This window comes from Pezoporus wallicus, unplaced genomic scaffold (genome assembly GCF_028554395.1).
Source record: "Pezoporus wallicus isolate ANWC-B61680 ecotype Strahan unplaced genomic scaffold, APGP_CSIRO_Pwel_v1 contig_4055, whole genome shotgun sequence".
In the NCBI taxonomy this organism is placed as follows: domain Eukaryota; kingdom Metazoa; phylum Chordata; class Aves; order Psittaciformes; family Psittacidae; genus Pezoporus; species Pezoporus wallicus.
This window is the reverse complement of record NW_026642952.1, coordinates 382,428-394,593: the sequence shown is the minus strand read 5'-3', so window position 1 is coordinate 394,593 and position 12,166 is coordinate 382,428. Positions and strand designations below refer to the sequence as shown.

The following is a 12,166-nucleotide window of genomic DNA, read 5'->3' as shown; positions in this document are numbered from 1 at the left end:
CTTGCAACTTCTGTTAGCAGTTCTGCACAGACAAAAAGCGGGGTTTGTGTACTTGCAGAGAAAGGGAGTTACTTTGCCTGGTTCTAGCACTTCTGTAGCATTAATTCTCACTGTAGATTGAATCCATGAGCAAGCAAGTACTTAAGCGTGTAAAGAGCATCCAGAATTTAGGATCAGAGACTCTACACCACACTTTTTAGCTGCTGTATCTTTTATTTATACTTTTTTTCCCTCCTGCTTGTTTAGACATTGTCTATTCCTTAGCAAGACAAAGTCATGCTGCAGTATGCTGGGCTTCATTCTGCAAACAGTTCATTTCACTGATGAGTAAAGAATTTAATAATTTGCTGTTGGATCTCTCCTGTAATGGGTGTAAGTGGGAAGAGGGACAAAGAGAGCTTTTTCTGAAAATTTGCAAGGGTATTTAATGTAAAATTTTGACATGAACAAAGTCTTTATTTGACAGATTTTAATGAAAAAATGCATGATAAAGGAAGGTTTCAGTAAATAAGGCATAGGAATTACTGTTTTAAGACATTTTAGATGATTGAAAGTCTCATTTCTGGAGGAGTAGTATGGTGGGTGGTGCAAAGAAGCAGGGTGCAGTCCCCAGTCAATCTGGTTTAACACAGAAGTAACACATCTGTCAAGGTCCACATGTGTGTTAGTACAAGAATTAACAAACTCAGCCTATTGATGACAAAACTGGACCAGTTAAATATTCTGACAACACATATTAAAGTCTTCCTTGCCCACATGACTGTTCTGCAGTGGCTGTTACCGCTGGAAGTGCTTACTGTTGATTTTTGAACAGTCTTGAGCATCTTCCTGCTCTGATGTTGTTTGGCAAAATAATTTACTCTGTTATGACCGCCCTGTTATTGTCCAAGTCATTTATATTGTCTTCCTTTTTAATGAAAATAATCCATGAGTTATAACCCCTGACAAAACATTCTTACAGCATAGTAGTTATTAATCAAGAATTTAATTTAAACGTACATATTAGTGTCTGTTAAAAAATGTCCTACTTCATCTGTTCAAGCTTCTGTTCTCTGACATTGATTCCAACTTGCCTGTGTAATTTATGAAATGCTCTCTAAGCTTTTTTGATATCCATATGGTTAGATATCACTACATCTTGACCATTTCTTATGCTGCTTCTGTAGCATAAGTAGGCAAGAAGAGATTGTCTGAACCTTTGACTTTAACCTATTGGTTTCCGTGCAGAGTAGAAATTTCCTACAAATGTTTTCCAAAGAGAGCAAACCTTGTTGAATTTCTCAGAAAACTGATGCTTTTGAGTCAATGGCTAATGCTGTCAGCACAGCATCTACTGCATTGTTCTAAGTTGATTGTGTCTTGGTCTCCTGTGGTGCTAGGGAAATGTTTAAAACATAAGAATTATTACAAACAGAAGGTAATTCAATATGATCTGAAAAAGGGGATGTTTTAAAACAGATTTTTCTTTGCTACAGTGGTTCTACAAGAAAGCCAGTTGTTTTCACAAACTAGAACAAAGACATTTATACTATTGTCCTATTCCTGTGGTATCTATATACACTGTTAAGACTGACTCATTTTCCTCAGCCCCCAAGTCTCATTTCTGAGTTTGTTAGTGATCAAAACTTTGTGCTTCTCTGCCCTAGTGTGAACAACAACCTCATTAACTACACAATTAGGATATCGGAGTAAGTTGTTAGTATGTTAATAATTTGGGGGAACAAAACAAAACAAAAGGAAAAAAACCTACAGACTTTTACCTCACTTTTGCTGTTAAAAGTAAGTAAATGTCTTGCAACTGCAGATTGTATTTTCTTATTAAGTTGATTAAAATGTAATGGAAGCTTCAGAGTTCTTAAAATTAAGCTTACCAGTTTCCTTGCAGTGACACTTCCAACACTGTAAAATAGCCTGGAGTCCTTATTCAACACCACATTTTGTGCTGAAAGAGCTACCAACATACAAAACTAAAAAAGAAGAAATCCCCCCAAAAAAACTCACCATATAAATCTAAACATGTGTGGTCAGCTAAGTTACCCCTTGTTACCTCTGCAAAAATGGCACTGTGAGCTTACTAACCCCTGGTGCAGCGAATTCCCTGTGCTTTCTACATCTCTTGTTTGGACTTTGGATTGGGTACCTGCTGCTTAGTCTAATTAGTTTCAAAGGGAATGTCGAATCATTTCTCAGGAGTTCACTATGAGTCAAAACCTCTGACAAGAAAATATCAAGGAGATATAACAAAATAAGTTATTGTAGACTTGAATAGCATTTTTGTTACCGTACCTTGTGGAAACAATGCAGATGGGGAAGTCATCCCTCAATGATTTCTAGATTTTTGATACAACATTTACATGTAATTAACCTTCTTGTGGGAGAGTAAGACTTAGAGACTTGGTTTTAATAGGTAATTTCCTCAGTCTTCATCACATACCTGGCTCTTTCCTTGTTCCCAGCAAAACCAGCAAAATTGGAGCTGTGGGATGCTTTTTTTCTCAAACGAAAAAAGTGAAAATGCTATTTCAAGGCTATTCTTAAAGGTTTCAGTATTGTTCTGGGCTTTTTCAGTTCTTGCAAGCTGCTTTACTTGACCAAAACCACATTATCCAACAAAAAAATCAAGATCCAATTCAACGTAAGTGTTTTAACAGAATAGTCTGTGACATTATCCAGAGACTGGAGGCCTGGGGAGATGAAGAGAAAGATGGTCATGCTGCAGAACTATGCCTCTGTTTCTCTGACTGTTGAGGTAATATTGTCACACTTGGCTCTGAAGAATGGAGAACAGCTTAGTTCTTTAATTGCTCACAGTTTTTCTTCTTATAAGGGACTTCTTACAAGCATAGTAAATACAGCAGTTAGAAAAGACAGCAGTGCAGGAAAAATAGTAAACACTCTGTGAAGAGATAAGTGACAATTTTCTTCAAGCTCCTCTTTGAAATAACGTAATAAAAGGAGAAAAAATATTTTTATATATATTTTAGTATGTCTAGAAAGTAAGCATGAAAATACAAAACTGCAGCCATTCTGCAGCCAAAACTGTATTCTGTGTCAAGCAGCATTTTTTATGAAATATGAATTAATATATCTCACAGTGTGACTACATAAAACATCTAGCAAATTGAAATAACAGTAATTTCACTTCCATTTTACAATAGAAATGTATTTTCTCTCAGATAATTTGTATTCAGTACAGGTAAACCAAGACAAACAGTACCTGGTTCCAGGTAACATCTGAAAGTTTTCTGAAAATATTTGTTGTGTTCCTTTAACTCTTTCCTGTTTTACCTTTGTTTTGTCCTAAAATTATTTTGCTTTGCAAATCTTTAAAGAATGCGCATATTTCTAAAATAGAACTCCTCAGAGTTGACAGCAGGGAAGAGGTGTTGGATTATCATCCCTGCATAACCCCTTTGTCTTCACTGCCTGCAAGTTGGGATGTTGGCCAGCACCACCGGGTTAGCCACCAGCTCTATCCTCTGTCCCTGGCAGTCCTTCACATAAGGATCCACTGAGCAGAACAGAGCTCTCATGTCTCTACTGCTGAGAGAGGAAGGAGGTAGAGGGGCTCTGAGTGCATGGAAGCCAACAATTTACCTTTCATCATGGAGTTTTGCTGATGAGAACTGGCAGGTGGGAGCAGCCTCTCCCAGTCACCTAAATGGCACAGAGGACGAGGGATATGAAGAGATGAGAGAGTGAGTTGGCCATCTTCCTTCTCTGGGAGAGCCATCTGCTACTCTGGACTAGCACAGTTAACCCTGTAAGTCACCTGGCATACTGTAAAATAATATTTGGAGCAGATTAGACCAGAGGTTTCTCTGGGAGAATAGCCTGCATCTGATAGGGCTCAAAAGCAGGTACATGAGGGAGAACAGAGAGAACATGCCTTGATAATTCTTTCTGAATACACTCTGTATTGCCATGTGTTTTCAGTTCAATGAATTCCTCTTCCATCATTCTGTGCAGTCTCTCCTTTAAACACATTTTTTAGCGTTGGCAATGTCCTGTGACCCATGATTCAGCTACCTGTTCCATAAAGAAGTGTCTTGTTATCTCTAAATTCTTTCCTTTTCCATAATATTAGCAACATATAATTATTACTTCTAATGAGTTCTTGATTTCTAATAATTTCTAATAAGTTTATGATCTGTTTTTTTTAAGTTGCTGCTAGATAACAAGCTTGTCCTTTGAGGGATACATCGTAGCCCCCAGTATCTCACTTCTCTGATTACTAATGGTCAGTCTAAAGCCCATCATTGTTACGTTTTCCAATATGCACCACTGTGGGCTGCATTCTCCTATCCTTTGTTTCAGGACCTGTAACTGCTTATGTTTGCAAGATCATGTCTGTTTAGTTTACATCCATGTCTTTGGTGGGGGTCTTTTTCAAAAGCTTTTTGGAAATGAAAGTATGCTTAAACAACAGGGCCATATTTATCCATGCTTCTTGATCCTGTCAGGGATTGCAGTAAGTTTTGAAACAGGGCCTCCTTTAACAGCAGCTCTGTGATCCGTTTCTATCCAGATGTGTTTATCCACGCAGTACTTACTGCAGTTGTTGCTAACTTCCCTGCAACAGGTGTACCAGTTTATAAATCCCCAGTTCTCTTATAGGACTTTCTTTTTTTTTAAAAACATTTTTAACATTTTTTTAGTCTTCCTGTTCTAAAGCAGCTGTAGATAATATGGTATAGACCAGGGGCAAATCAGAGAATTAATCAATGAGTTTCCTTAGGCAAGATAATGTGTGAGCCTGCTGATTTGTTACTGTAACTGTACGCAAATATACTTCTCTGTGGTTTATGGCCTCAATTAGAGACATCCTTTGATGAGGAGACCGAGGGAAAAAAAAAAAAAGGAAGGAAACATCTGCTCATGGCTTGGACAAGCATACTCTTTACCGAGTGAAAACTGGATGGCCAGGCTCATGGAGTTAAATCCAGTTGGTGGCTGGTCACAAGTGGTGTTCCACAGGGCACAGTACTGGGGCCAGTTCTGTTTAATATCTTTATGTGGGTGAGAGGATCCATTGCACCCTCAGTCGGTTTGCACATGACACCATTTGGGCAGGAGTGTTGATCTGCTGGAGGATAGAAAGGCTCTGCAGAGGAATCTGGACAGGCTGGATCAATGAGCTGTGGCCAGTGGTGTGAGATTCAACAAGGCAAAGTGCCGGGTCCTGCCCTTGGGCCACAAGAACCACATGCAAAAAAGAGTAGCCCCTTTCCAACCTCCCTTGTCTCCTAGGTCAGTTCTATCTGCCTGATGGCGAGAAGGTCATGGCGAGGGGATCCTGAAGGTCCTTTGTTTTGGGTAGCTGGCTTGCTATGCTTCCCATTCAACGCCCCAGGCTTGGGGCAGAGTGACTGGAAAGCTGCTCAGTGGAAAAGGACCTGTGGGTGCTGATTGACGGAGCTGAACATAAGCCAGCATGTACCCACAAGAAGGCTAACAGCATCTTGGCCTGTATCAGCAATAGTGTGGCCAGCAGGGCCAGGGCAGTGATCATCCCCCTGTACTGCACTGGTGAGGCTGCACCTCGAATCCTGTGTTCAGTTCTGGGCCCCTCACTACAAGGGGGACATTGAGGTGCTGGAGTGGGTCCAAGAGAAGGGCAAGGAAGCTAGTGAAGGGTCTGGAGCACAAATCTGACTAGGAATGGCTGAGGGAACCAGGATGTTCACTCTGGAGAAGAAGAGGCTCAGGGGGGACCTTATCACTCTAAACAACTGAAAGGAGGTTGTAGTGAGGTGGGTGTTGGTGTCTTCTCCCAAGTACCCAGTGATAGGATGAGAAGAAGTGGCCTCAAGTTGTACCGGGGGAGGTTTAGATTGACATTAGGAGCATTTTGTCACAGAACGTGTTGTTAAGCATTGGAACAGGCTGCCCAGGGAACTGGTGAAGTCACTATCCCTGAAGGTGTTTGAAGAATGTGTAGACGTGTGCTTAGGGACATAGTTAAATGGTAGACTTGGAAGTGCTAGGTTAATTGTTGTACTTGATGATCTTAAAGGTCTTTTCCAGCCTAAATGATCCTGTAATTCTAAGGAGTTATCTCATACTAAGAAGACAAGAACATGCACTAAATCCCAGTATTTAGAGAAGCATTCTTAGGACTTAAGTAACACTTGCAAATTTGGAAAACCTGAAACTCACATTTCAGTACTGGCTTTATTTGCCTTCAAGTATGTATTTGTGGTAGTCTTTAATTACCTGATCTGATACCATTGCGGGTTTTTGCTGCTTTATCCCATCTGACCTCCTCCTCAGTGTGCAAAAGCATATAAGGACGGCAGCATCTGACTATGAGGAGCCAAAAAAACTTCCAGTTGCCAGACTTTCCAGGTGTTTTAGTTTGAAACCTGAATGTTGGAGGGGATGTGGTAATTTACAGTGTATTTTTATTTAGTTCCTTTAAGATTTCAGAAAACAGTAGCTCAAGTGTTAACCTATTCTGCTTTGTCTTTTGTGTAGTGTATTGTAAATGTGTTTGCTTTTTTTTCAAATCTTCTTCCCCTGTACTTCGAGGAGACTTCCAAGCATAGCTATCCAATTTCTTTACCATCCTGGAATGTGTATTTTCTAGATCTACTGATTGATATATATGTATGTTATTGTCTAAGGTAGTCCTGCACCTTTTTGTTACCAGTAGCATTATTGACAGGGTCTTAATTACTTGTTATATGTCCATTGTCTTAGGGGTCCATTGACTTTTAAGAAACACTTCAATTAAGCTGTTTTAAAATCAACATTTATTTTGGTGTCTTTTTTGTCATTAAGGGATCTGTTTACTCTTTGCAATACTTATTTTTAAAAGCCTTTCTTGTTCCTACTAACTTTTTTTTTTTTTTGATATCGTTAGCTCATCCTGCCCTTCTGCTTCTTTTCCTTTTGCTCTGTTGATTTCTTCATTTCTCAGTGAGCTTTGTCCTAACCTCCAGTCCTTTGAGCAGTCTCTCAGGAAATTATATTGACTGCTTCCTTTCATTTTTATTTTTCAAAGGAACCGTAGTCTGTTGCACTTTGTTTCTAATCTTTCAAAGGTTAGTCTCCTATTTTGCTGCAGAGATATTCACTGTTTGCTCCTACTACATTCCCAGTTTTCAAAAAAAAATTCAGTGTTGTATTTTTCACAACAAATGGCTTATGTTTGTGCACATAGCCTCAAGTCAATTTGTTCTGCACTTAGTAGTTAAATACTAGTTGGGACTGCAAATGCATAATTAACTAGCTTTCTAACTGAAGTACTGACTACCTTAAAACTTAGTGGGTAGTAATTTTAGTGAAAATTATTAAAGTGCTTTAAATTTAGGTTAAGTAAGGCTTAAATAGAAGTGTTAATAGCTTATAGATGCTGTCATAAATTTGCGTACATATTTTCAATGATGATCCAGCAGTCATATAACTCACATGACTTCATTTCTATCCAGTTCACTTACCCTCCATGTACTTTGAGAATGCTGTGATAGATGGATTTGTCACTCAGGAGATAACCTTGCAAGTTTTAAGCTCAATGGAAGTATAACGAATCTGAAAGTTGGTACAGGATTTTTTACTCTCCAGTCTTGCGGTTCACAGGGGCAATTCCCCTCTGTGCCTTTTTTTACGGTTGACCCCCCCTTTGATATGCAGCCTAGGAGTGTTAGCTAGCTGGTACTTTGCATGGAGCATCACTTCTGTATTGTTATATGCATGTTTGCATGTTTCTTGTATCTTTATACAGGGTTTTAAGCATGTTTGATAACCTCCTGTCTTGAAAAACATGTTTTTAGTAATAATGAAAAGTGGCAATTCCTTAGTAAAGCTTAAGTGACAACTTATTTAGAAATAATTCTATAACAACATTCTTACTGAAGAAGGAAGTGGTTTCTTCATAGTTCTTCACAATGGGTAATATAAAACATTATTGTATCTGCTGTGACTTTAAAAAAAGAAAAGCTGGCTCTTAGAAGTCTGGTTCCTTTGTCTAGTTGGTTTTTAGTTAATGTGTTCTTTTGGTAACTTTTTTATCATTTCATGGGACTGTATAAAGCACTTCACAAAAAGGAGGTTAGTGGAAGAATGTAGACTGTAAAGTGTTCTAAAAGATGTGGGTTTTGGTCCCAGTGGAGACTGACACTCCAGCCTACTTACTGTAGCTGGAATGTATTGATTTTCTTCTCCCACATTTTAGCTGCACCACTGAATTAGGTATTGTGAAGTATCTCTGCCTGTGAAGAGAAGAAAAACTGTCATGAACTTTTTCATCCAAACAGTACAGCATTTCAGACTAAACCTGATTGAATGGAAAAGTCTGTAAGGACTCGTAAAAACCTTGTAAATCAGCTCCCCTCTCGCATTTTTTGCTCTCCAACAACTGTTCCAGTAACCTTGAGAAAATATGATAGGTGATATTAAGATATTGATTTTTAAATCTTTTTGCATTAAAATAAAAAAATAATTATTATTAATAATAATTTTTAAAAAATAATAAATACCTGAAAACTATGCATTCCTGTGGCATGATCTCCTAAGGTTATCAAAGTAGTCTTGTTCAGGTTTTGAGCAGGATGTTCAGTTACTCTTATAATTGGCTGATGAGTAGGTTTGGACCTAACTAAAATGCCAGTGTTCGATTTTGCAGTGTCCTCTGTGAAGATAAGTCACCGTTTACCCTGTCTTTAGAGACAATTTTCTAAAAAGGAAACTCGTGGGAAATCATTATGCTGTTTGTGTGTCTCCCTTGTTGGAGAGCATTATCCTGTGATATTTTAGCGCTGTTTTCCACTGCATGATGGCATCTAGGTAACGTTAAGGCAGAACAAGTCCCTTCGCAATTTTATGACTATATTCTACTTGCTGTAGGAGAAAAGATAACCAACAATTAAGTATTTCAGATGTCACTGTAAGAACTAATCAATTAAATCAACTAATCAATTAAATCTGGAGGAAACATGATTTTATAAAACTGATAAGGTAGAAAAATTGGGATTTTTGTGATTTGTGTTACATAATAATTGCATCTTTTTGATGAAAAAGACATTTCTGCTGATGTAAGTACCAGGCTTTCCCTTGTGTCTGTTGTTTTGTTTTTCTTCCTAAAACATACAGTAGTTCATTAAAGTGTGACAGTAACAGATAAACACCCTTTACGATTTTTTAAGAATATATGGCGTCTATACTCTTAGTTTAGCTGAAATCAATGAGTTTGAAAAATGTGTTTCTGGAGTCACTTCCCAATCACTTGCCAGAGGTTTTGGAAGTTTTTATTTATTTTAGGTTTTGGTTTTTTTTTTCTTAAGTTAGTCTACTTAGCACTCTGGGGCCCATAATTGAAACTCATTGCTATGGTCTTGATACAGTTAAGATTAACTGAAAATTCACATTACAAACAAGCTAATTGTGAGACTATTTCTTTGAAAATATCTACTACGTTTCGGATTGCAGAGCAAACAGGTAATAATCATATTTACAAGCTAATGACATAATGACTTGAACAAAGGCTACAGTTGAGCATATCACATCATAAATTATTGACAGTAGTGTAGAGACTTTACCTTCTGGTACCTTTTATAATCAGCTATTATTTAAAGATCATCAAGTTTGCAAAATGTATGTCACAAGTTTTCAGTTAGACGTTAAAAGTCAGTTCTGTTATGGGTTGCCCCACTTAAATTAAGCCGATTATGTTAACATTTATTTCTGATTTAAGAGTATTTTTTTGAACAACTTAAATAGGAAGCTAAGCATGCTTACGTTTTTCTCTGGACATCCACTTTGGGCCACCAGCAGATGTAGGAAATGCAGCTACACAGGCACACCTGATCTAGTAGGGCTGGTTTTTTTTTGTTGTTGTTGTTCCCAAGGTTTTTTTCTCTTTTCCTTTGGTTTCTACCATGTATATCAAGTGGATGGATTATACACTGGCCCTTTTTTATACCAAAGCAAATGAAGTTAAGCCAGAAGGTAATTTCCCCCTTATCAGTATAATTAACTTGTACGTCCATTTATTTTTTAATTCCTTAAAATGCATGTCGCATTACATCCGTTGAAAAAATCCTCATTTGTTCAGTGCAGTCATTCCTGCCTTCATAAAGTTCTGGAAATGACAGAATTCCCAGTCAACAGAGGCAACATCCAAGATAGAGCACAGTGCAAATTGCCTTTGCTTCTCTGCAAATTCTACATTTTCAAGTTTATTGATCACCAAAGCAGAGTTATTGACAGTTAACAAACTATATGGGTTAGCACAATAAACCAGATGCTATTTCCTTACATATTTTTCTGAAATACATTTGGTCAGGGCAGGGTTAGCAGCTCTTGGGTTGACTTGATGCATGTCATATAAAAAAAAAAAAAAGAGAAACAGGATAAGATATTAATCTGGAGTGAGTGGAAGTAGAAACGAGTAAGAGGTGTTGGGAGCTTTCGTTTTATACAGTCATGTATCCTTGTCTTCCCTGACAGTCACTCTTCTGTTGAGCAGCCTCAGCAGGCAGCTCAACTTTTGGAAGAAGCTGTCAGTAGTGTAAGTATGAGGTTGCATGTAAGTATTGTATGCCCTTAAATATCTTTATATAACTTTTTGCAGTTCTTCATTGCATATAATTATTAAGATTATTTATTTGAGCAAACAACATGCATTGTTATGCAATTCACACACCTTCTGAGTATGCACTCACCTACACCCCTCCTTCTGTGCATAACCTGAATGCAGAAGAGGATAAATTCTGCAGCAGCAGAGTGCTGACTTTTCAGAATGCAAATGAAATGGCATTTTTTTAATGCAGCATGTTCATACGGAGGTGAACTGAAAGGCTTAACACTTGCCAACATTTCAGACCTCCCTGTTTGTTACATCCACCAAAATCTAGAACAGGAGATTTCAAAAGCTGCCTTTTTCCTGTTGGTTTGGGTTTTTTTTTCAGACTTGTTAGTGATGTCTGCAGCTGTTGAAGAACTGTAGATTCTGAATTCAGATTTGCAAATGTAACATAAAAAAAGAAGCAGTTCTCAAATATCTTTGTTTTCAAATGGTTTCTCTCTTTTAAGTCTATGCACATCTTCCTGAATTTTAATATTAACTGGGTTTTCATTACACAAATAATCAAACCATTCCCTATAAAACCTACTGTAAAATCTAGAGGAACTTCTAAATGTCTCTTCCAACCTATTTTTTTTTTTGTAATCTTGTTATTCTCTACATCCTGTTGTGTCTCCGCAGTGCTAATTATAATGTAAAAGAATATACACACAGGAGTAAGTTACCTCCTGAATGTAAGAAGAGTAATGTTTCTTCCCACTGCCAGTCTTGTTTCTTCTCTAGGTTTGTTTCTTCTAACATAGGGTGTGAAAATGATCAGGATGGATGTGGATAGCTTTACTTGCACAAGTTGTTTGATTTATAAATCTAGTGAAGTTTCTTCCGTGCATACATCCTCTCTGGATCAGGACTTTATGAAGGAAGGAAGGCTTTTTTAGGAAAGAGCTTGTGGCTTTCATTTGCATGTGATGTGTATTATCAGAATATATGGCAGTATGAACAGTAAATAAATAAGGGCTTACTCTTTCAGGTGAGACATTGGTTGAATTTATGAACTATTCTGTTTGCCCCATGAAAATGATCAATGATTATTTTTGGTCTGCTTCTTTGAAACTGTCAGAGATCTACTTTTTTCTTTAAGAGTCATTGTTTCATGATGAACAGGCACTTGAGAATCTCATTTATTTGCTACATATTTTTAAGAATACTTGTAATTAATTTACTGAAAATTGTAAATCATCTAATCAATGGAAAACAAAGGAGAGTGGAGTCCAGTCTTCACGTCATTGCTCTGGAAGAATGTGGCATGTCTAGCCAGCAGCATTTGGTCAGAGCTCTGTCATTAGGAGTCCCAGTGCAGATAGGAGTATGTTGTAAGCTCATCTGTCAAGCTAAGCAAAGAGTTTCTTTCGCTTGTTGGCATTTACCAAGGCATGTATTAATAAAATTGCACCAAATGGAGACTTCAGTTTTCCATTGGTGTGGCAGACAGGTGAACATAAAAGCACTGTGTTATAGCTGATTTATGCTTTAAATAAACAGGATTTTATTCACAAATCAGTGTGCCAGTAACTTAGTTCCAGATGTCTCTGCTTGAGAGACATCTAGCTTAGCACTAGTGATGGCAGGTGAAAAACAATG

General features: G+C 37.7%; 1 protein-coding gene across 4 annotated transcripts in view; it reads left to right on the top strand.

The window, feature by feature from the left end:
• Positions 1–12,166, top strand: part of SNX24 (sorting nexin 24) — a 93,307-nt gene that overhangs the window by 73,457 nt on the left and 7,684 nt on the right. The window lies entirely within an intron of this gene.